Raw genomic sequence first — 25,727 nt, forward strand, 5'->3', positions numbered from 1 at the left:
AGGCCTACACTGATGTTTTAAGCACCTTCTAGCTTCCCAATGTTGAAGAGCAATTCGGGGATGGCGATTGCATCTTTCAACACGATCGAGCACCTGTCCATAATTCACGGCCTGTGGTGGAGTGGTTACACGATAATAACCTCCCTGCAATGGACTGGCCTGCACAGAGTCCTGACCTGCATCGTACAGAACACCTTTGGTATGTTTTGGAACGCCGACTTCGTGCTAGACCTCACCGACCGACATCGATACCACTCCTCAGCGGAGCACTCCGGGAAGAATGGGCTGCATTCCCCAAGAAACCTTTCAGCATCTAACTGAACGTATTCTTGCGAGAGAAGAAGCTGTCATCAAGGCTAAGGCTGGGCCAACACGATGTTTAATTCCAGCATACCCATGGAGGGCGCCGCGAACTTGTAAGTTAGTTTCAGCCATCTGTCCGGATACTTTTGATCATATAGTGTAGTTCCCCCCCCCCTCCCCACCCCCTCCCCCCCCCCCCCCCCCCATGAACCATGGACCTTGCCGTTGGTGGGAAGGCTTGCGTGCCTCAGCGATACAGATACTATACCGTAGGTACAACCACAACGGAGGGGTATCTGTTGAGAGGCCAGACAAACGTATGGTTCCTGAAGAGGGGCAGCAGCCTTTTCAGTAGTTGCAGGGGCCACAGTCTGGATGATTGACTGATCTGGCCTTGTAACGCTAACCAAAGCGGCTTTGCTGTGCTGGTACTGCGAACGGCTGAAAGCAATGGGAAACCACAGCCGTAATTTTTCCCGAGGGCATGCAGCTTTACTGTATGGTTAAATGATGATGGCGTCCTCTTGGGTAAAATATTCCGGAGGTAGAATATTCCCCCATTCGGATCTCCGGACGGGGACTAGTCAAGAGGACATAGTTATCAGGAGAAAGAAAACTGGCGTTCTACGGATCGGACCGTGGAATGTCAGATCCCTTAATCGGGCAGGTAGGTTAGAAAATTTAAAAAGATATAGTGGGAATTAGTGAAGTTCGGTGGCAGGAGGAACGAGTCTTCTGGTCGGGTGAATACAGGGTTATAAATACAAAATCAAATAGAGGAAATACTGTTTTTTGAAAGCGACATGCGCTGCGATAGTTTGAGGGTAAGGGCCATGTCTGGTCACAAAATAACCCTGCCACGGCTGAGGTTGTCATGGCAAAACCGTAACTGCTCCCTAATACTGGGGAAAAATAAATAGACTCGACCGCCCTTATCATTGTCCCACTCTTTTTGAAAAGGGTCCACACGCTAATTTTTAGTTGGTACCTACCATCATGTGCTGCCCACTGATTTGAAACACTCTCTCAGGTCTACCAACCTCCATCCATTATGTTCAAGCCCGATATCTGATGGTTACATCGATCGGGTAAACTCAAGCACGAGATGCAGCAGATCAACACACCAAAATGTTCTAAGAATCGAATGAAATTATTTCCTCGTACTAAGGCTATAGCGCACAGAACACACAAGAAAACCGCTGCTTCGCCGGCCGGAGTGGCCGAACGGTTCTAGGCGCTTCAGTCTGGAACCGCGTGACCGCTACGGTCGCAGGTTCGTATCCTGCTTCGGGGATGGATGTGTGTGATGTCCTTAGGTTAGCTAGGTTTAAGTAATTCGGGGGTGATGACCTCAGAGGTTAAGTCCCATTGTGCTCAGAGCCATTTGAACCAAACCTCTGCTTCTCCCACAGGTAGATTCAAGTAAATATGTTCACAGCTTTGTAACTGTACAGAGATTATCTGTGAAAATCGTACGACGTGGAAATGAAGCTGGCTGACACATAAATGGTGTTTTGTTGTAAAATGTTAAAATTATTAAGATGCTGATTGATAAAAAAATGCAACAGATTTGCACCATCAGTATTCTCTTCACAAGGTACAAGAACACTTCTGTGTCATTTATATAAGACTATTAGTTAGCATCAAGCAATCAGAAATGGAAGTTGGCTTGTGCAATTATCTCTGACTTTTCTTCTCGAACGCGTAATCGGGCTTGTTGTGAATCTGGGTTAAAACTGACACGAAATATGAAGTACAGATTTAATTCCACTACAGAGCGAAAACCTGTACGGTACTGTCATTATAAAGTACGTTCCGATTCGAAAATCAGTCGGGATGTTACTCTTGCTCCTCGAGTGACAGTGTCTGCCATACAGTATCACTGAATGACATGCTGTAAAAGGTAACATAACTATTCCCCTGATCGTGTGGCCTGGTACCTCCGCTATCCAGCCGTTTGCCTTCTTCCCCTATTCTCTTCGCAGCGCCCGAGAGTGCTGCTGTCTCCCCATCTCTAGCACTCCCCGCATGAAGTTCGTTAATGGTCGTAGCACCGCTCGGACTATTAGCGTCGGGGTTATTTAATTATTCCGCTCAGTCCCCGGCGCTCGCAGCCACATGTCGAGGCGTGTGCGGAGCTTCGCAGCGCAGGAGGTGCGCCCTAAATCCGTGCAGTGCGCGTGCACTAGCGGTAGTCCCGCGCCGATAAAATATGGAAATCCGTTGTTCCAGCCAAGAGAGCTTGGACATGATACGTTAGAGCCATGCCGACTGTTCGCTGATTCTACACACCATTCGCTTAACAGCTGGCCATTTAAAATTTCTGTTCGAGTGAACCATGATTTGCTTCGATCCACCAATTAGACAGTTAGTGTTTAGATCTCTTACAGGCTCTTCTTAGTGAATTATGCACTTACTAGACGTACTATTGTGAATATTCGCTACTATCAGAAACAGTCACTTGGTGTAGCATACACAGCACATGTACGATGAGACGATGAGGAAGACACTCAAGGAAGTGGTCATTAGATCTTCATCGTTATCTCAATATATGATCAGTAGATTTTTGTGTACACTGGTGCACAGCCTCTGCGAATTTTTGGGCGAAATCCTGCATAAAATGTTTATTTAAAAAACAAAAACGGCCTACACACGAAAATTTCTTCCATCAGTGGATCTATCATACCTGAAGTGCTTGCTGCATCTGTTCGAGAGTGAGTGGCAGAACCCTGAGACAGCGTAAATAACAGTTCAAGTGCTCGCACAAACGTTCTGTTCGTTAAGATCCCACTAAAGTAAGATGAGAAAGTGCCCCGACTTTTCGAGCCATTCAAGTCCACCTCCATTTCTTGGGCAAGGCGTTTTTCTGAAATTATACCTAGAGAAGAGTATGATTTACATGAATCAGCTCATTACTAAATCATTGAACAGTGCCTTTCAGCCGCCCAGGGTGGCCGATCAGTTCTAGGCGCTACAGTCTGGAGCCGCGCGACCATTACGGTCGCAGGTTCGAATCCTGTCTCGGGCATGGATGTGTGTGATGTTCTTAGGTTAGTTAGGTTTAAGTAGTTCTGAGTTCTAGGGGACTGATGACCTCAGACGTTAGGTCCCATTGTGCTCAGAGCCAGTGCCTTTCAAGTGCATAAACAGTACTGGAAATTGAAGCGGATACGAAACTAACACCATTGTGTTACACGCACCACATTGTAATCTCTTTCTAGTTGTCGCAGCATATTTGATCTCTAGGTCTGCTGGCTTCAGCTCGAATATTCTATTCCTGTAGAGTACTAAATACCCGTTATCAGACGAACGTTCCTGTCTGTAGTTAACGGTTACTCAGTTTCTGTAATTCGCCTCATCGGCACTTTTTGTAACGAGACAGTGTGCTTCCCGAAACGCAGGGTATCATACTGTATTGAATCCCGAAGAAAGAAAAATAAGGTTTAATAGACCTACGACAACGACACTACTAGAGACGCGCTGCGTGCTCTGAATGGAGGATGACTGGAGCAGAAATCGACTGTGGCCTTTTACAAGGCACTATACCGACATTTGCCTCAAACGGTTTAGGAAAACCACGAAAAGGTGCATCTATATGTCCGTATGGGGATTTGAACAGTGGTTTTCCCGAATATTAGTCCATTGTTGAAAACACCTCACCACAATTCTGGGCGACTGAATGACGCAAAGCTTTTATCGGTATCGCAGGTTCAAATGGCTCTGACCACTGGGGGACTTAACGCCTGAGGTCATCAGTCCCCCTGACTTAGAGCCATTTAAAACTAACGACATCACACACTTCCATGCCCGAGGCAGGATTCGAACCTGCGACTGTAGCAGCAGCGCTGTTCCGGACTAAAGCGCCTAGAACCGCTCTGCCAAAGTGGTCGGCGATAACGCAGGTTTCAAACAATTTCTATAAATAACAGTTTACATAGTCCAGCGAATACAAATTCTTTCCCTAGGAACACCTATTTTCGTTCTGGTGCACAAACCCATAATCAGAAGAGTCCACTGAACACTTCACTCAGACTCAAGTCTCTAGCTCAACGTTTGATTCGTAAGTTACGTGTTGCATTATAGCCACTCGATTGATCTTCAAACATTTTTTATGGAATACCATATGACAAAACCGGCATTTCCCGGGTATTAACTTTGCCAATTTACTTTTGGAAACGAAAACAAAAAATGAACTTTGTTTATAAAGTAACAGTGAAAATATTTCATTTCGACGTGTTCATTAAAACATAACTGATATTATGAAACTGACGCACAAAGAAATGCGCATAATGGTACAAATTTATAAATAGACCTGCCGCGCAAGCCTACAGCGCGATTTTGTCAACGTTTCTCTAGCAACGCCTTTTCATAGCTCTATAGTTGACTGTGGTTTTCGCCTGCAGCTGTTGGCGCTTCACAGCATAAAGGTGTCAAAATTGCTGCTGCGAGTCAGGGATTTCCTTAAGTTGACTTGGCTGTAGGTGTGTCCTATTACTAAAGAGTAAATATACTAAAACTCCATGGATGATGCGGCATTTCTTCACGCAGCTCAGTGTTCATGACGTCATATATCTTTAACTATTTGCTGTACAATGATGTATCTATGTTGGTACATTCTTCTGGATACTGTCTGCGAAATTTGTTGCGAATAAAATTTGTAGCAATGAAGCAATAAATTTAAACATCATCCATGATGCGGCATTTTTTCACGTGTCTACGTCTTTATGACATCTCCTGCTCAATGTTTCTTACAATGATATAATTTTGTAGTTACATTCAACGGCTTCTACAGAAACTGTCTGAAAAATGTGTTGCTAGTACAGTTGGTAGCAATGAAGTAATAATTTTACGTCATGCACAATGGGGCAATTTTTCACGCAGTTCAGTGTTAATAACGTTTTGTGCTTTGCATTATGTGTAGTACCATGATATAATTTTGTTGGTGCATTTAGCGGCATGTCTCGATACAGTGTGCGAAATATGTTTCGAGTAGAGTTACAAGCAAAGAAGTAATAAATTTAAACGCCATGCATTCATGGGGTGTATTTAATGGTCTAATCTTTTGTAATATTATTCAAGAGAATTGTACCGTTTTCTTTTTTATTTAATGTTTGCAAAGGCTTATATGCCATCTGCTGGTGGTCATCAATGTCATTTCCTGTGTTACTAATGTATCTGTCCCAGAACAGCAGCTGAGACCTCTTCGCTGTTCCTTTCGTGTAATACCTATCCTTTTTATAGATTAGTTCAATTTCCAAGGTAGGCTTTGAAAGTTACTTTAATATGCTGTTTGTTTTTCCTGTATTGCTTCCTGAATTTTGGTTGACCATATTGATAATCCACGCAGGAGCTTTGCAAACCACAGAAAAAAAGAAAAAATCGAAAATCAACAAGTTAGATGGAATTAATGCTGCGTTATTTAAACATGGAGAATTATCGTTCCGGCTTAAACTGCCACCGTTGTTTTATGTGTCGAAAGCATGAAGATTTACCACAAAATAGCAATAATTCAAAAGTAATATCGATAAATCAGAAAGGGGAAAGGATATTTGTGGGATCTACCGATGGATAAGCTTACTTGACACAGTATATAAACTTCATACAAAATTTATAAACACAAGTAAGAAGCAGTATCAGAATATTTACTAGTGGAAGAAAAGGTGGGATTTTTTAAGGGGCAATCAACTACTGAATCAGTTTTTGTTTTAGGACAGTTTATTGAAACGCAGCGACACTTGAACAAAGAGACCTATATCGCTTTTATGGATTTCGAGAAGGCTTCCGATGATATAGTTACGGAAAAGTTATGGAAAATAATCAAGCACAGAGGTCACCCAGAAAGCAAATGTACATAACCGATGAAAGAAAATAAAGGCTGATAAAAAGCTGTATCTTATCTCCTGTGTTGTCACTCCAATATGCCGACGTCCTTACACTGTTTTTTTTTTTTAAGAGAAAATGATTTGCAATAAGGAATTTATGAAAATAAAGTATTTATGAGCTAAATGAATTACGTACAGAACACAATGTGAAAATATCTTCTAGTACATTTAAGTCAATGGCATTTTGTGGAAAACATGCACTGAGAAATACATTAGAGAGTAGGTATCGAGAAAACCACTGAACGGTAAAACATTTCAACTACCTCAGATATAAAACATCATACGAATACGTTGGGGATATGCAGGTTAAGATGGACAGATTTGGAAGTATCTGTGGAACAAAAAACAGAAAGGAACCCATGTGAAATTTTATGAAGCAGTCGGACTGCTAACACTATTATGTGGAAGTTGAGCGTGGGTATTGAATAAAAGACAGAAAAAACATATTCGAGAAATAGAGTAATTAGAGTGGCGAATGAATGTGAAAGGACAGATAAAATACGAAATGAAGATAAGGGGTTGAAAATTTGAGTGTGAAAGAAAAATGGAATGAAAAAAAAAAGAAAAAGGATGTAGACTGAACATCTACAAAGAATGGATCTGGAGAGAACACCTCGTTCAATAAAGAACCTTAAACCAAAAGAGGAAAGAGATCCTGACATACCAAGATAAAGATATAGAGTTACAAGCAAAGAAGTAATAAATTTAAACGCCATGCATGCATGGGGTGTATTTAATGGTCTAATCTTTTGTAATATTATTCAAGAGAATTGTACCGTTTTCTTTTTTATTTAATGTTTGCAAAGGCTTATATGCCATCTGCTGGTGGTCATCAATGTCATTTCCTGTGTTACTAATGGATGTGTCCCAGAACTGCGGCTGAGACCTCTTCGCTGTTCCTTTCGTGTAATACCTATCCTTTTTATAGATTAGTTCAATTTCCAAGGTAGGCTTTGAAAGTTACTTTAATATGCTGTTTGTTTTTCCTGTATTGCTTCCTGAATTTTGGTTGACCATATTGATAATCCACGCAGGAGCTTTGCAAACCACAGAAAAAAAGAAAAAATCGAAAATCAACAAGTTAGATGGAATTAATGCTGCGTTATTTAAACATGGAGAATTATCGTTCCGGCTTAAACTGCCACCGTTGTTTTATGTGTCGAAAGCATGAAGATTTACCACAAAATAGCAATAATTCAAAAGTAATATCGATAAATCAGAAAGGGGAAAGGATATTTGTGGGATCTACCGATGGATAAGCTTACTTGACACAGTATATAAACTTCATACAAAATTTATAAACACAAGTAAGAAGCAGTATCAGAATATTTACTAGTGGAAGAAAAGGTGGGATTTTTTAAGGGGCAATCAACTACTGAATCAGTTTTTGTTTTAGGACAGTTTATTGAAACGCAGCGACACTTGAACAAAGAGACCTATATCGCTTTTATGGATTTCGAGAAGGCTTCCGATGATATAGTTACGGAAAAGTTATGGAAAATAATCAAGCACAGAGGTCACCCAGAAAGCAAATGTACATAACCGATGAAAGAAAATAAAGGCTGATAAAAAGCTGTATCTTATCTCCTGTGTTGTCACTCCAATATGCCGACGTCCTTACACTGTTTTTTTTTTTTTTAAGAGAAAATGATTTGCAATAAGGAATTTATGAAAATAAAGTATTTATGAGCTAAATGAATTACGTACAGAACACAATGTGAAAATATCTTCTAGTACATTTAAGTCAATGGCATTTTGTGGAAAACATGCACTGAGAAATACATTAGAGAGTAGGTATCGAGAAAACCACTGAACGGTAAAACATTTCAACTACCTCAGATATAAAACATCATACGAATACGTTGGGGATATGCAGGTTAAGATGGACAGATTTGGAAGTATCTGTGGAACAAAAAACAGAAAGGAACCCATGTGAAATTTTATGAAGCAGTCGGACTGCTAACACTATTATGTGGAAGTTGAGCGTGGGTATTGAATAAAAGACAGAAAAAACATATTCGAGAAATAGAGTAATTAGAGTGGCGAATGAATGTGAAAGGACAGATAAAATACGAAATGAAGATAAGGGGTTGAAAATTTGAGTGTGAAAGAAAAATGGAATGAAAAAAAAAAGAAAAAGGATGTAGACTGAACATCTACAAAGAATGGATCTGGAGAGAACACCTCGTTCAATAAAGAACCTTAAACCAAAAGAGGAAAGAGATCCTGACATACCAAGATAAAGATATAGAGTTACAAGCAAAGAAGTAATAAATTTAAACGCCATGCATGCATGGGGTGTATTTAATGGTCTAATCTTTTGTAATATTATTCAAGAGAATTGTACCGTTTTCTTTTTTATTTAATGTTTGCAAAGGCTTATATGCCATCTGCTGGTGGTCATCAATGTCATTTCCTGTGTTACTAATGGATGTGTCCCAGAACTGCGGCTGAGACCTCTTCGCTGTTCCTTTCGTGTAATACCTATCCTTTTTATAGATTAGTTCAATTTCCAAGGTAGGCTTTGAAAGTTACTTTAATATGCTGTTTGGTTTTCCTGTATTGCTTCCTGAATTTTGGTTGACCATATTGATAATCCACGCAGGAGCTTTGCAAACCACAAAAAAAAGAAAAAAATCGAAAATCAACAAGTTAGATGGAATTAATGCTGCGTTATTTAAACATGGAGAATTATCGTTCCGGCTTAAACTGCCACCGTTGTTTTATATGTGTCGAAAGCAAGAAGATTTACCACAAAATGGCAATAATTCAAAAGTAATATCGATAAATCAGAAAGGGGAAAGGATATTTGTGGGATCTACCGATGGATAAGCTTACTTGACACAGTATATAAACTTCATACAAAATTTATAAACACAAGTAAGAAACAGTATCAGAATATTTACTAGTGGATGAAAAGGTGGGATTTTTTAAGGGGCAATCAACTACTGAATCAGTTTTTGTTTTAGGACAGTTTATTGAAACGCAGCGACACTTGAACAAAGAGACCTATATCGCTTTTATGGATTTCGAGAAGGCTTCCGATGATATAGTTACGGAAAAGTTATGGAAAATAATCAAGCACAGAGGTCACCCAGAAAGCAAATGTACATAACCGATGAAAGAAAATAAAGGCTGATAAAAAGCTGTATCTTATCTCCTGTGTTGTCACTCCAATATGCCGACGTCCTTACACTGTTTTTTTTTTTTTTAAGAGAAAATGATTTGCAATAAGGAATTTATGAAAATAAAGTATTTATGAGCTAAATGAATTACGTACAGAACACAATGTGAAAATATCTTCTAGTACATTTAAGTCAATGGCATTTTGTGGAAAACATGCACTGAGAAATACATTAGAGAGTAGGTATCGAGAAAACCACTGAACGGTAAAACATTTCAACTACCTCAGATATAAAACATCAAACGAATACGTTGGGGATATGCAGGTTAAGATGGACAGATTTGGAAGTATCTGTGGAACAAAAAACAGAAAGGAACCCATGTGAAATTTTATGAAGCAGTCGGATTGCTAACACTATTATGTGGAAGTTGAGCGTGGGTATTGAATAAAAGACAGAAAAAACATATTCGAGAAATAGATTAATTAGAGTGGCGAATGAATGTGAAAGGACAGATAAAATACGAAATGAAGATAAGGGGTTGAAAATTTGAGTGTGAAAGAAAAATGGAATGAAAAAAAAAGAAAAAGGAAGTAGACTGAACATCTACAAAGAATGGATCTGGAGAGAACACCTCGTTCAATAAAGAACCTTAAACCAAAAGAGGAAAGAGAACCTGGCATACCAAGATAAAGATGTAAGAGACCAGAACTGCTCTAATACGGAAGCAGCCGCAGAAGAAGAATATATTTCATATTGTGTTGTTAACCCGCTTTCTGCTCTCTAGGCCATCGTCAAAAAACTTAAGCCTCAACAGAGACTCCACACAACATCAGCGAGAGCTTCTAGCTGTAAAGAGACTTCATTGTTTGGTACTCTTGTTAAATTTACGCAATCCAATTTTGTGTTTTTCGGATACATGCAAAATGTTTGAATATCACGTATCTTTGACAGTAACAGTTTTTGAACATCTAGAAACTGTCGCTGATGCTTCGTAGGTTGCCCGTTCAGTCTTGTCTAACGATTGCCCACAACATCGGAGGCTGCTTCACAACAGAAAATGAAGTAGTCGAACCTGGGGTCGAACGGGGTACCGGGACAGAATGAACATGTACGTATTTTTGTGTCAAGGACGCGCTGCGAACTATCGGTAGTAAGTAGAACTAGTTCAGACAGTCACTGCTCAACCCTGGCAGCCATGTTTGTTTGGTTTTCGTGAGCGTTGGATCGTGAAGTTTTCGTTGTGCTAATTTTTGCTCCTGCCGTGTAACGTCTGGCGAATTGGAAGCAACAAAACTTATATCTACTTATTTACAATACGACTATTGTTAGTAGATGTTTCAAATATGTTTAATAATCTTTAGTTTCATGCGGTTAAATGTTTGTTTTCGTATCTTTGTTTAGTGGCCTTACCTCCATAACCTAAACCATGTACCTGGAGCGGGATGGGGAAGTACCCCATTCTGCTGCGCTACATTTTTAACGAAGAGATCCCTTTCATTAGGCTCGTAATCTATTTTGCTTTCGATTTCAGATGGTTCGAGTTTATAAGAGAGAAACAAATTAGCAGTCATGGTCTACTGATGCCATGAACAATGCTGTGGAGGCAGTTAATTCTAGCCATTGAGGGTATTTGGTGGCTTCAAACCAATGTGACGTTCCCCAGACTACTCTGGAGAGATAAGTTAAAAAAAGAAGGGAACACCCTGACTACAAAATTGATAAAATGGCTAGAAAATTTAAAAATGTATTTACAGAAGAACAAAAACTTGAGCTCGTTAAGTACTTAAAAAGTTTGGAGGCTAGGTCATTACGTTTAACAATCAAAGACTTGTGTAACCAAACTTATCAGTTGGCTGTAAGAAGTGGCATTGTTCATAGATTTAAAAATGAAATTGAAGGCGAAGATTGGGCTAACGGTTCCTTAAAAGACATCCTACTTTTTCTGTTCGCAAACTTGAAGCAACATCTGGTGCAAGAGCCATGGATTTTAATAAAGTAGCTGTCGATAGGTTTTCTCATTACTAAGAAATGCAATTGACAACCACAAACTAATGGCTTCTCAAATATTTAATTGTGATGAAACAGGCGTTTCGGTTAACCCTAAAAACCAATCAAAGATCATAGCTTGCAAGGGGAAACGTCAAGTAGGATCGTTAACATCTGCAGAAAGGGGCGAAACTGTAACCTGCCTCATTTGTATGTCAGCAAGCGGAGCTTACATGCCTCCAATGCTAATTTTCCACGAAAGAAGAAGCAGAAAGAATTTGAGTTAGGACTGCTACCAGGAGGTTGGGCTGAGGTCCACAGCACCGGATGGATGCCCACAGTCATTCTGTGTATACTTTCGAAAATTTGTGGAATTTTCTAAGGCATCAAAAGACTTCCCAGTTCTTCTTATATTAGATGGACACTCAACACATGCCAAGAAAATTGACGTTATTTACTACGCGAGGGAGAGTGGCGTTTTGTTGCTATGCTTACCACCACATTGCTCTCACAGATTTCAGCCGCTTGATGTTTCTTTTATGAAGCCTGTAAGTCTTCATTATAGTGATGAGCTTCGAAAATGACTGCGAAGCAACCCAGGGAAAGACGTAACTCTCTTCCAAATTTCAAAGCTTTCTGGTTCAGCTTTCATCAAAAGTGCAACAATGAAAACCACTCTTAAAGGTTTCGAAGCTACTGGAGTATGGCCCACGGACCCAGCCATATTCACCGATGTATATTTCCTCCCGGCAGACACAACTGACATCGGACTTGACAGGCTGTCAGATAAAGAAGTTATTATACCTGGACCTGAACAATTGGAATTGCCTTCACCTAGCACACCAGTTAAAAAGACGACGCCAACGGGTTGGATGATCAAGCTGGTGAGTTTTCAGCGAATTGGAACAATGAACTGCCGCCTAAGAATCACAAAGTTATTGAGGCTAACCGTTCTAGTCCTGGGTGCTCTTGGATGACAACTGACGACACAGCCTCCTCATTTCATGTTTCACCTGAAATTCTGATGCCCATGATAAAAGTTAACGAAAGCATGAAAAGGGCAAAACGGAAGGAGGGGCGGGGGGGGGGGGGGGTGGGGGGAAGACTGTTGTTTTAACTCATTCGCCGTACAAAAGAGAGTTAGAAGCCATTATTAAGGAAAGAGAGGAAAAGAACTTTGCCAAAGAAGAAAGAGCAAAGAGAAAACTATTTGCCAAAGCGAATAAAATTAAGAATTTAAAAAAGAAAGGAAAGGGCCTGAAGATAAATGAAATAAAGGAGAGATCGTCCAATGCTAACAAGAGTGATAATGAGAAAAGTTCTGACTGTGAATATCATATTGTGGCGAGTTTTACTCAAAATCAGTTGAAGGTTGGGTCTCTTGTTCCATGTGCAAAAGATGGGCGTACGATTTTTGTGCAGGATAGATAGCGGAGATGATGAATCTCTCCTCGTGTGTGAATTTTGTAAATAGCCTTCAGAAAAAGATACAATACATGAAAACTGTAGATTGACATTAACATTCACTTTAAACTAAATAAATACCGAGCAAGCCAGTATTTTCTGCATTTCCAATAATTTTATACTTTTTTATAATCTCTTGTACTTACCACCACAATCTGCCCCATGCACGGGGCAGAATGGGGCAAATGACATACCTTTCTGTTTTTGAGTGAAAAAATATTGTTCTTTTATTTCATCACAATGTTCCTTTATTTTTGTGATTGATACATCATAACGTATTCATATAAAAATAGGTAACTCTCTTCTTTAAAACTTTTGTACTGTTAATCAATGTTTTCAACTTTGTACCCCGTTCTGCCCCGGGTTCCCCTAGTTATTAGTGTGCAGCATTAACACAAACAATTTTTGAGAGCTATATTTGGTCAATGGACATGAAACTCTACGATGCTAAGGGAGCTACACAGAATACTATCGGTGCATCATATATAACACAGTTTTACCTTAGAGACTAGTGAAAGGTTGACAATTTTTGATTGGAAAACTGATGGAATCTTAATCTGTTCTGCCACTATGCGAAACGCCTGCAGACAGCCAATTAGTCCTCTTACAAACCCACTATTCCGGTGTAGAAGGCAGAAACTAAGCGCTACCCGCATCAAATTAATGTTTTATGCCTTCCCTAAGTTCACAACCGATTATGACACGGTTCATACGATAGCATACCCAGATAGACCACCATTTACAGGATTTGTGGACATCAGTACGGCTAGAAGTGTTGAAAACTGAAAGACTCATTATGTACAAAAAGTATCCAGAAAGGATATTTCATTCGAGACTGAAGTGAGTGCCAGTTTGAAACTTCTTGGCTTATAGTTCAGATCTTAGAGAAAGTTACTATATTTAAATACTGAAGTGGTTTAGACTACGTAACTGCACACAGCCCGAGTGACCGGGACTCCTGATGGTGAAGAATCCTCAGATACCACGTGGCATGAAAGAATGCTATCTATAATCATCGATAATCTCCCAACAAGAAATTGGTGTCGCATAGTTAAAAATGGCTGCTGGAGGACTGCGATGTAAATGTTCCTAACCAGTCATATCGTAGAAAACTCCAATCTGCGATTTAAAAGATGGACATGCACATCAGATAGCTGCCGTTATTGAGGATATGGTTCACACAGTTCTCACCACATATGATCGGGTATTGCCCTTCTGATACACGTAAAGTGCAGTTTACTGAAAGAGAGACAGCATCCCGTTTCTTCAGTTTCCCTCACGTAACAGTTGCTGTTTTGCTCTTAATACGTATAAACTGAGATCGCATGCCTCCAATGGTACCCAAAATCGTCACATTTTGAGATTCTACATTATAGCGTTTAACACACAAGCCGCTAAATTACGATAACTACAGCAGCGCTTAATAAGCGCGTGACCATCACTTAGTTTTCCCAACAACTTTGAGTTTCTGATAAAAGACGCCGTTGTAGTGGCGCGTGTGCCATCGTTCCATCCCACGAGAGACGGTGTGGAAACCTTGCAGTGTTCCAGCGTCGAGCGAACGCAGTATTGCTAAACCTATATTGTCCAACTACGAGAAAAAAATTATGGTCATTCCGTGAAGTGGTCATTTACGTTTTCCAGTAATCGCGCGTCGTTGCCTTTTATGTTGGCTGGTTTCGCAAGCAAATAGGAGTCGCAGTGTACAGGGGAGGAAATTGTCATGAGAACAACATCCTCCTGCGCTTCCGTTTAGTCAACACAAAGAACCCATTAAATAGCCATTTTCAAGCACACAGAGGTCACTTCCATGAGCTATGACATACAAGAAAAAAGTTGGTCTGTATGCAGTAACTCAGTTAGTGACATATGGACAATACACTGAAATATGCTGCTAACTTTGCTCCAAACTACCGTCAACTTCCCTTGGTTAATAGAGATGTTGGGGTTGGTGTGCCTTACCTGCTACCCTAATGTCTCCAGTAATGATTTTTTCCATTTTGTCTATACTTCTTCAGCAAATACGTTCAAAGTGATCTATATAATCTACTTCTCAGTGCTTCAGAGAACTTTCACTTAGCCTTCCTAAATGATGATTCGAAATTAAACCGTATACTTAATATTTTAATTATTTTTTTGAATTTCAGCCTAAACTTCATGACGACTGTGGAGTGATGCGAAATAACATCATCAGTTTAAGATGCTGTGCTGTCCAAAATTCTGTTGCAGAATAATACATTGTGCATGATAATAGATTTACACCGTACAGAGGAAAGGAAAATTTCGATTTTCTTTCAGCAGCACTGTGGTTGGTACTATATAACTGTGTTTTCACCAGACGTGGGTGTTATATGAATGTTCCAAAATTTACGTCATAGATAAGCCAATATGGCTACGATTCCTGATAAGGTATTAGATAAAGTATGTATCGATCAGAGAAACATCACCTATTAAATAAAATATCCTGTCGCTGACAATCACGAACATGAAGCAGAAATAACGAAGGAAAGAACAATGATAAGTAAGATTACTTCATCTATACGACAAATTTTTGTTTGTTATCCAGTTAGTTTCGCGGCGATGGAGACTCATCTTCAGGTGTACGGATTTATAATTTATTCCACACGAAAAGCAGCAGATGACCCAACATACTCTGTCCCATTGAAATAAAACTGCTTAATCGTGAAGGGGACGGCAGTCCAATTTAAAGTAAAGCAGAATGTGGGGAACATCATTGCAATGCAGGAGAACTAAGGCATGACGTGGTCATGACAACATGAGGAGTGCAGTTGTCGCCTAGACGAACTGAACTGGACCGGATCAGGCGCCGGGACAAAGAATATTGGGTCATCTACTGCTTATCTTTTGGAATAACGCCGTGAAACTGGTTGGATCAGAAATAAAGATTTATCATACAGCTAAAGCGGTCTTATTCATCATGGTACAATCGTACAACTGTTGATGCCCACAATGCAAAATTTGCTGCAACAAAATTAAGCTTGAGCTGTAGATGACATCCGGTTGAGGATGCATTATTCCTACTGCGATAAATTCAAATCAAAGAGCTCTGAATAAAATAATGTCATAAATCACTCAGTACTTGAAGAATGCTCTGAGTCTGTTGCAGTTAATGTACAACATGAAGAAATTTTTCCTTCAGAAATTTACAGTATTTTCAGTGACTTACGTAAGCCAACATTGATCTACAACTCGAAATATGAAAAAAAAGTCTTTCAATAGGACCGATTTTAACTGTAATGAAGAAAACACTTACTTACGCGATTGTCAGGATGATTACACAATAAGTTCATACTGAAGCGCAAGTCGTTTAACACAACATAAAAAATCTGTAGCTGAAGATAAGCATATAAAAACGAATAAGAACACTGGATGGTAATGAAAGATTTAAGGGCGCTTATAGAAATGACTCACAGTCCTGGACTAACAATGAAGAAGTGTTTTTAATAAAAATGATCAACAAAGGCTGACAAAGACCTGTCCCAAGATTTACTCTCGTCTTCCCAACGACCTTATCAGAGATGGCGAACGAGTGATGGAAGTTCAGGACGCCCTCTCCCCCTTCGTGTGGGAAAATGTACCTAAAAAGTAGAAGAATCTGCAATGATTAACGAAATGATGAAAAGTGTCCAGATGCTTCGTCCACCGTAAAAACCAATGAAGAGTGACCGAGTGGAATGTTTAATGTGAGAACGGGAATGTGAAATCGGAAATGCACGGGCTGACTGCAGATATAGAAACGGTCAGTAAATGAAATGGAATATGGCCAGGCGAATTACGTTAATATCAACTTCAGATATTCGTATAAAGGGAGTAGGATTAGTCACGAATACGAAAATAAGGAAAGAGTAGGTCACAGTGAACTGTTCGGAGATAATATTATTCTTATGAGAATAGAAACTAAACCAACGCCGATAGCTACAAATTTCGGATATTAACAGTAAATACACTGTTCTGTAATTACAGAAAGATGATGAATACTTGAAACACGCGAAGAGAAGCAGGAAAATAGCAGCTGTGTTACATGTTGATGAGACAGAGACGGAAATTTGGAAATACCAAAGGTCTATGGGACCAAACTGCTAAGGTCATCGGTCCCTAGGCTTACACACTACTTAATCTAACTTAAACTAAGTTACACTAAGGACAACACATACACCCATACCCGAGGGAGGACTCGAAGTCGGCCGCTGTGGTTGAGAGGTTCTAGGCACTTCAGTCCGGAGCCGCGCTGCTGCTACGGCCACAGGTTAGAATCCTGCCTCGGGAATGGATATGTGTGATGTACTTAGGTAGGTTAGGGTTGAATAGTTCTAAGTCTAGGGGACTGACTACCTCAGATGTTAAGTCCCATAGTGCTCAGAGCCATTTGATCAATTTGAGGAGTCGAACCTCCGATGAGGGAAGCCACGCGAGCCGTGACAAGACGCCCCTGACCGCACGGCCACCCCGCGCGACAGAGATGAAGATATTACATATTGGGTTATATTGCGTATCTAGCAACATATAGATGAGAGTAGCCAAGAAAAATCGGTGTGCTAGAAAATGGAAAAATGAAGTATTCAGGAATACTGATTTCCGTGTTAATATTTCTGGCTATGTAGAAGATGTGATAAAAGTGGATGCGTCAGTTGAGGACGGATGGACATCCCCGGAACGATCGACCATGGCAGATGGACAGAAAATGTAGCTATAAAAAAGGTAATTCCGAAAAACCTGTGGGTAACAGATGCAAAACATAGTGCTACGGATTGACGAAAGAAAAATGTATATAAAAGTTCTAAATCATAGAAGGAATTCTCGAATATAGGTCACATACAAATGAAATCAGTAGGTGAATTCTGGGGCGCTAGGAATGGAAAGGAAATGCGATGGAAAACAGGCAGGACTTCCAGCAGCAAAGGGCACTGCGGCAATATTACGGTGAGAGTTGAAAATTTTTGCCAGACCGGGACTCGAAACCGGATGCTCCCCTTCTGTAGAACGGTTTCCCATCATCCCTCTTGCACATCGCATCGACCCAGGACAATTAACACCCTACTGTCATATTTCTGATTCCCGTAGGAGTTCAGATGTTGGTTGTACATGCACACTGAAACCTTCTCGTCGAACAACCATCGCGCCCGTAGAATTGTAGACATGAGTTTTGTCTGTTCCATTGGACATTCTAAGTGAACAAATAACTGATTATCCCTTGACAGTTTCAATATAACCTTTCCTATGTAACACACAATACTTTTCTTGTATACTTTACCACATCGGTGAAAAGAATAACGCGGAAATCGGCAACGATAGTAAAAAACTTAGCAACAGGAATCCAGCACTATATACAGATTATAGGAAATCTCGTCCATATTCACAACGATGTCAGTTGTTTCTCAGTGCACTTAAATGCGCATTAAGTCATAAAACGTAATCATACGTATTATAACAAGGCGACAATAAACAAAATATTCAGTACATGCGGTTAAGTAACAATTTGGTAGCAAAATGCATTCTCCAGTTTAAAGTGTCTATCTCAACAAGCACTTCATCTTCGTGAAAGTAATATGAAATTATCCCTTTCATTTATTTAACTTCAAGGCCAATTATTATCATGACAATTAGCAACAATCAGCACAGAGGAACATGAATGTGAGACATTGGCAATATCGCACAGGTGATAATCTTCTGCATTTTAAATAACTTATGTAAAGTGCTGTTTCAGACTTTCCCCGACGTAATAATTACTTCATTGGTTCACGGACGTCGCGTGGGATACTGTTGTAGAAGCTGCACAGTACTTAAACGAGACAGATGCTCGTCATATATATGTGCACCTGAAGGTGACGAGTAGCTGTTTCGCTTAAATTGTGTGCAGCTAACATGTCATTATCCTACGCGACGCCCGTGAACTGATGAAAGAACTTATATAAACCTCATTTTCGACTTCCAGCTTGGAGTTCAAGTTTACAGCAAACAATTAAACTTTAACGTGGCCTGCAGAGCATTGTCACAACGTTACAATGTACGTAATACGTAGCCGTTGATGTATGTACTTGAAATAATAAAGGCTTCCTCTGATCTTATAGTAGCTTCTTGAGATGAAAGTTTCAGCGATTAGTCCATGTCGGAGTTTGGTAACTGACGTTTCATTCACATGATTCTCTTCACAATAAACAATCTACTCCCCAGTGCGAACTCCATACAAATTTATGATTCATTCTGCCACTACTTGCCCACTCTATTCACAATTTATATAGCTTTAATTTGCAGAATTCCTCACTAAAATTACATATGTGATTTTGACAGTCAAATTGAGTCCTACTAATACTTAATACGAATAACGCACTGCCTTATTTATCTCAAATTCATGTATTTACTCTAGATATTAAGTGTAGCATTTCCTAGAAGGATAGATCAATCAGAGTGTTTCGGAAACGTAGACATCTTTCACGTTGATTTCTTACATATTTACATATTTTATTTCTCTTTTCCCCACAATATCCAGCTATTGGCACTACTATACATAATTATATGCTGTAGGGAGAACATTTGCTTGCATTTAGACTGATTTTATTATTGACAATATGATTGTTTATTTTTGTCAACAATAAGACACCGAGATTCCATCGCAGTATTCCGTATTGCATTAATTGAAATGACATTGTCAGATGGAAACAAGCGGTTCATATCTCGACGTAAATAAAACAAAAATAAAAGTCGCTCTTCCTTTTTTTAACAATTTCCGGTTGCAGTGCAACGGACAGCATTACACAACTTCCTAAAAATCATCTTACTTCTTCTGAAATATCCACTATGACCATGACCATGATGATCAATGCCCCGAATCCAGCAATAAAAAGGAAATGTCACTTGCTCCTTTTTTTGTTTTGATTAGAATGACATTGTTTTGCTCGGAAACCTCATCGTCTGCAATTCCTACTGCTTTCAGATGCAAACATTTGATAAAGAATAAATGAAATTCTAAAGTCATTACAGATGTCTTTTACAAGACAGTCATTCTATTAAATTGTGTTATGACTATATATTATTAATGATGTGTGTTGTTTTCAGCTCTCTTCCAGAAGTCCACCTAGTTCTACAGTTTTTACAGTAATACATTTGCTATGGCTCCTTCTCTATCAATACCGCAAATAGAATGGAAGACCCAGTGCTGTGAAGGCGGTTCGTGAGTCAACCGTTCTCCTGTGGGCCTGGAGCCGAGATGCTGTCACCTGAAGCAGGTTCCGTTTAACGGATATTGAAAATAGGAGGCAGATAGTCTAGGGGACTCAAGGACGTATTTCTGCGGTCGTTCAGAAAAGGCAACTCTGCGTTTCTTGCGTCGCTAGGCGAGCATCTTGGAAAAAGAGATATTCAGTTCATATCGGTTCTGTAGAATGCTATGGAAAGGCAGACTGGAACTCTTTTCGCCTGGCGGAGATTGGAGAGTTCTGCTGCGTACAAGAGCCGCCGTTTCTTCAACTTTGTTTCGAGGGACTCGGGGCAACAGCTGCTAGCGTGAGAGTTTCGCCCGCATCGGCACTGGAAGGCGGTTGGTGGCCTTTAGCGGAAGCACATACAGTTATGCTTTCACAGCAAAATACCATCTGCTATCAGTCTCGTTTACTTGAGTTCAGACAAGAATGACTCTCAGAAATTTTCGAATAAAAAGGATAGAACAAACACCAGTCAATTTCCTGTCATCCACAGGTTTCCCTAGTATTAACAAGTGTGATGCATAGCATCATATGGAATTATGTATTAATGAAAACTGTTCAAAATATATTAAACATTAAACACAGAAAAGTGTGTGTGTCACCTCAGTAGTAAGAATATCGCACCCGGTTCCTTACATAACGCAGTTGTTCAAAACTTACTCAGTGGTCTATATCTGCATCTATGCTTTGTGTGAGAGATAAAACTTGGATCGTTTGTTGGAGATTTTCTCAGTCCTATCATAGTGGATTGATGGAAGAATAACTGTGTTCTGTTACTAGCCTAATTTCATCGTAATTTTCTCTAAATAAGCGATACGTAGAGGTTTCGAAAACATTTATTGATACCAGCAGAGATATCTTGAAAAGAAATTTAGGACCACATGAGGCAGTAATGATCCTGCACCTTGTCTTGGAAGAAAGATTGATGTTTGCAGATTCGGATAAAGCTTATGACAATGTTGACTGGACTACACTCTTTGAAATTTTGGAGGTAGCACACATAAAACACAGTGAACTCAAGTCGTAGGAACACGTGAGATAGTAGTGACACTACATCCAATTTTAGAAGCTAGGTTAAAAAAGAAAGGGCTACTTTTGTAGCGTTTGTACACTTAGAAAAAGCCTATGAAAGTGCTGACTGGAATACATCTTAGAAATTTTGAAGGTGAAAGAGATACAGCTTGTACAGATACAAGTTTTTGGCGATCAGAACAAACGTGAAAGTGAAGCAGTGGTTCAAAAGGAAATGAGACAGGGTTGAGTAGGAGATGAGACACTAAAAGTAGTACATGTGTCTCGCTGTTTGATCTCGAAATAACTGATTATGGGCGTAATACGAAGAATACATTTTTGAGAACTAAGGTGTTATTAACAACTAATATAAATTCAGGTGTTACGAAGTCTTTTCTGAAGGTATATGTCTGGAGTGTAACGTTGTATGGAAGTGAAATATGCTATTCAGACAGGGTGGGAGTAGACGCATTTCATACGTGGTGCTATAGGAGAATACACTTCACTACAAGAAGGAATAAGTTTACAGGACGCATCCAGACGGATCAAGGAGACTGTCAGTTTGATGACAGAGGGATGCGTGGGCGTTAAAATTATTTCATAGATAGAAATAGGCACGATTACAATAAGCAGGTTCAAATATATGTCGGTTGCAGTTGTTACTCATAGCTGAGGGCCCTTGCACAGGCCAGACTAGCGTAGAGAGCTGCAGCAAACCAGTCTTCAGACGGAAGATCATCTCAAACAACGCAATTTTCTCGGCAACACGCTCTTGACACTTAGTTTTTTAATTTGGATAGATATACGTCCCTCTTTTAGCGTCTCCCAGTGAATGCAAACAAGCCATAACGATATCCAGGGCGTTTATTCTTCCTATACCCGAAGTTTCTCGTTGGCTCGAACTAATGTGAACCCAAAAAATTCCAGCAGTATCCTGCTGTAGATAGTAGAAATATCATGAGTATAATGTTTTCCATGAAGAGGTAATAACGTAACTGAGCCAATTGTCAAAATCTATATCACATTCGCAGTTACGTGTGAGTGATTGTAACACAAAACTCACCTCGTAGTTGCAAACTAAGTATCGCACCAGAAGGCAGCGTGTGTAAAACGAGGGAATGACGTTATCTCACGTGTCTTCCAGTGACTTGGGTGACTTTATTGTATTTAATTGTATCCATGCAGCTGGACACTCAGCTAAAGTTTATAGTTACAGATCCTTCTAGTTTTTTTGTAATAAATTGTTACACAACCTCTGACTTTTCAATCCTACCTAGTCGTCGAATATGGGAGGGGGAGGGGGGGGGTCTAGAAAACCTGCTTTCTCGGATCGCTAGACAACAATTCAAGCAATTCGTATTAATGAGTTTTATTATCCTTTTTTTTCTCTCTCTTTCTCCCTCTTCTTTTTTTTTTTTTTTTTTTTTTTTGGGGGGGGGGGGGGGGGTCCTCAGTCTTCTGACTGGTTTGATGGGGCCCGCCAGAAATTCATTCCTCTCCTTTGCTAACCTCTTCGTCTCAGAGTAGCACTTGCAATTTACGTCCTCTATTATTTGCTGGATGTATTCAAAACTCTGTCTTCCTCTACAGTTTTAGCCTTCTACAGCTCCCTGTAGTACCATGGAAGTCATTCCATCATGGCTTAACAGATGTTCTATCATCCTGTCCCTTCTCCTTACCAGTGTTTTCCACATATTCCTTTCCTCTCCGATTCTGCGCAGAACCTCCTCATTCCTTACCTTATCAGTCCACCTAATTTTCAACATTCGTCCATAGCACCACTTCTCAAATGCTTCGAATCTCTTCTGTTCCGGTTTTCCCACAGTCCAAGTTTCACTATCATACAATGCTCTACTCCAAACGTACATTCTCAGAAATTTTTTCCTCAAATTAAAGCCGATATTTTGATATTAGCAGACTTCTCTTGGCCAGGAACGCCTTTCTTGCCATTGCTAGTCTGCTTTTGATATTGTCCTTGCTCCGTCCGTCATTCGTTATTTTACTGCCTATGTAGCGGAATTCCTTAACTTCATCTACTTCGTGACCATCGATCCTGATGTTAAGTTTCTCGCTGTTCTCATTTCTACTACTTCCATTTACTGTAATCCATTCTCTGTACTCATTAGTCTGTTCATTCCATTCAGTAGATCATTTAATTCTTCTTCACTTTCACTAAGGATAGCAATGTCATCAGCTAATAATTCCTAATACAAGCAAAGTAATACTGTTGATGCATCTATCCAGGCCGCTGGTTTTGACGCGTCTATGGAACTGGGGCTCTGCCAGTCTGGCGCGGCGGTTATGTTCTCTTCGCAAAGAGGTCGCTGCTGCCGCGTTGTCGTCCTGGAGAGGAGTCGGTGAGCGTGCGATTGGGTGAGGTCTTCTACACAGCCCCCTCTGCTCCCTCGTACCCAACTGGCGTGCAGGTGCTTGCCTTTACGCCGTAAAATTAACTCTACTCTGTTACACAGAAGAATATTTATAAATAAAGGTGTCAAGTGTAGAGAAAGAAAAATTAAATTTAAGCGTATCCCTAGTTATTTGAGTAGTACTGGAATTAATATGATCGTTCCTATTAAATTTAAGCCTGTGTGCTGGTTAGTAACCAGAAAATCACCAGCTGGTAGTCATTGTATAAGTAATCTAAAAACCCATCTATATCACCTTATTTTAGAAAAAAAATGTGCGTATGATGTAGATAACATATAAGTAGCTAAGTAAAGTATGACCATACAGCACTTCAACTGGTCACAGAGAGCTGAAAACAAGAGAATCTCTAAGATATAAGAGATGAGAGGGAATATAGTTCCATGCCAAACGCTGAAAATCATCCGTAAATCGTTTAAATACTAAAAATTTTTAACGGGAGAATAACGAAAACCTTGTCGACGGGAAAATGAAAACGTGTATCCGCTGATACTGTAGCTTGAAGAAATTTGCTGTTGATCAATTTCAGCCTCATGATAATTGTCAGGCATATGTTTCTAACTGCTTAGGCAATTTTTCTAATATGCGGTCTATTAACCAGTACTCGTATGACCACTTATATGAAAATAATTTTAATGATCATGAGGATAAAATTAATCAGTCTTCTACATAAATAAAAATGTAAATTTTCGTTTGCTCAAAATTGTAGGCCTCCAAAAGTTCTTCACTTACTGATTTTAAAGTTTGACAAAACGTTGCATTCAAATCGTGCGTGTTTTATGTACCTATTGGAGCGCCACAAGTAATATACGCTGTTGGGAGAAAAAACGACAAATGAAAAAGGACTTGTGAGTCATAAACGAAAGTTGGTAGGCTTGTTTCTACATCTGAAAGATGATGTCAAATCGGATTTCATGACAGTCGTATAAGAGTGGCGCTAGTAGTGCCACTACGAAATGCAAACCATGTTCGCTTAAAATAATCGCTGTAACAGGTGTAGTATTCGTTATGAATAGGAAGATAGGGCAGAGGGTGTGTTACTGTGAACAGTTCAGTGACCGGGTTGTTCTAATCAGAATCGACAGCAGACCAACACCGACAACGATAGTTCAGGTATACATGCCGACGTCGCAAGCTGAAGATGAACAGATAGAGAAAGTGTATGAGGATATTGAAAGGGTAGTGCAGTATGTAAACGGGGACGAAAATCTAATAGTCATGGGCGACTGGAATGCAGTTGTAGGGGAAGGAGTAGAGGAAAAAGGTACAGGTGAATATGGGCTTGGGACAAGGAATGAAAGAGGAGAAAGACTAATTGAGTTCTGTAACAAGTTTCAGCTAGTAATAGCGAATACCCTGTTCAAGAATCACAAGAGGAGGACGTATACTTGGAAAAGGCCGGGAGATACGGGAAGATTTCAATTAGATTACATCATGGTCAGACAGAGATTCCGAAATCAGATACTGGATTGTAAGGCGTACCCAGGAGCATATATAGACTCAGATAACAATATAGTAGTGATGAAGAGTAGGCTGAAGTTCAAGACATTAGTCAGGAAGAATCAATACGCAAAGAAGTGGGATATGGAAGTACTAAGGAATGACGAGATACGTTTGAAGTTCTGTAACGCTATAGATAAGGAATAGCGCAGTAGGCAGTACAGTTGAAGAGGAATGGACATCTCTAAAAAGGGCCATCACAGAAGTTGGGAAGGAAAACATAGGTACAAAGAAGGTAGCTGCGAGGAAACCATGGGTAACAGAAGAAATACTTCAGTTGATTGATGAAAGGAGGAAGTGCAAACATGTTCCGGGAAAATCAGGAATACAGAAATACAAGTCTCTGAGGAATGAAATAAATAGGAAGTGCAGGGAAGCTAAGACGAAATGGCTGCAGGAAAAATGTGAAGACATCGAAAAAGATATGATTGTCGGAAGGACAGACTCAGCATACAGGAAAGTCAAAACAACCTTTGGTGACATAAAAAGCAACAGTGGTAACATTAAGAGTGCAACGGGAATTCCACTGTTAAATGCAGAGGAGAGAGCAGATAGGTGGAAAGAATACATTGAAAGCATCTAGGAGGGTGAAGATTTGTCTGATGTGATAGAAGAAGAAACAGGAGTCCATTTAGAAGAGATAGGGAATCCAATATTAGTATCGGAATTTAAAAGAGCTTTGGAGGACTTACGGTCAAATAAGGCAGAAGGGATAGATAAAATTCCGCCTGAATTTCTAAAATCATTGGGGGAAATGGCAACAAAACGACTATTCACGTTGGTGTGTAGAATATATGAGTCTGGCGACA

Source organism: Schistocerca piceifrons, chromosome 5 (genome assembly GCF_021461385.2).
Source record: "Schistocerca piceifrons isolate TAMUIC-IGC-003096 chromosome 5, iqSchPice1.1, whole genome shotgun sequence".
Classification (NCBI taxonomy): domain Eukaryota; kingdom Metazoa; phylum Arthropoda; class Insecta; order Orthoptera; family Acrididae; genus Schistocerca; species Schistocerca piceifrons.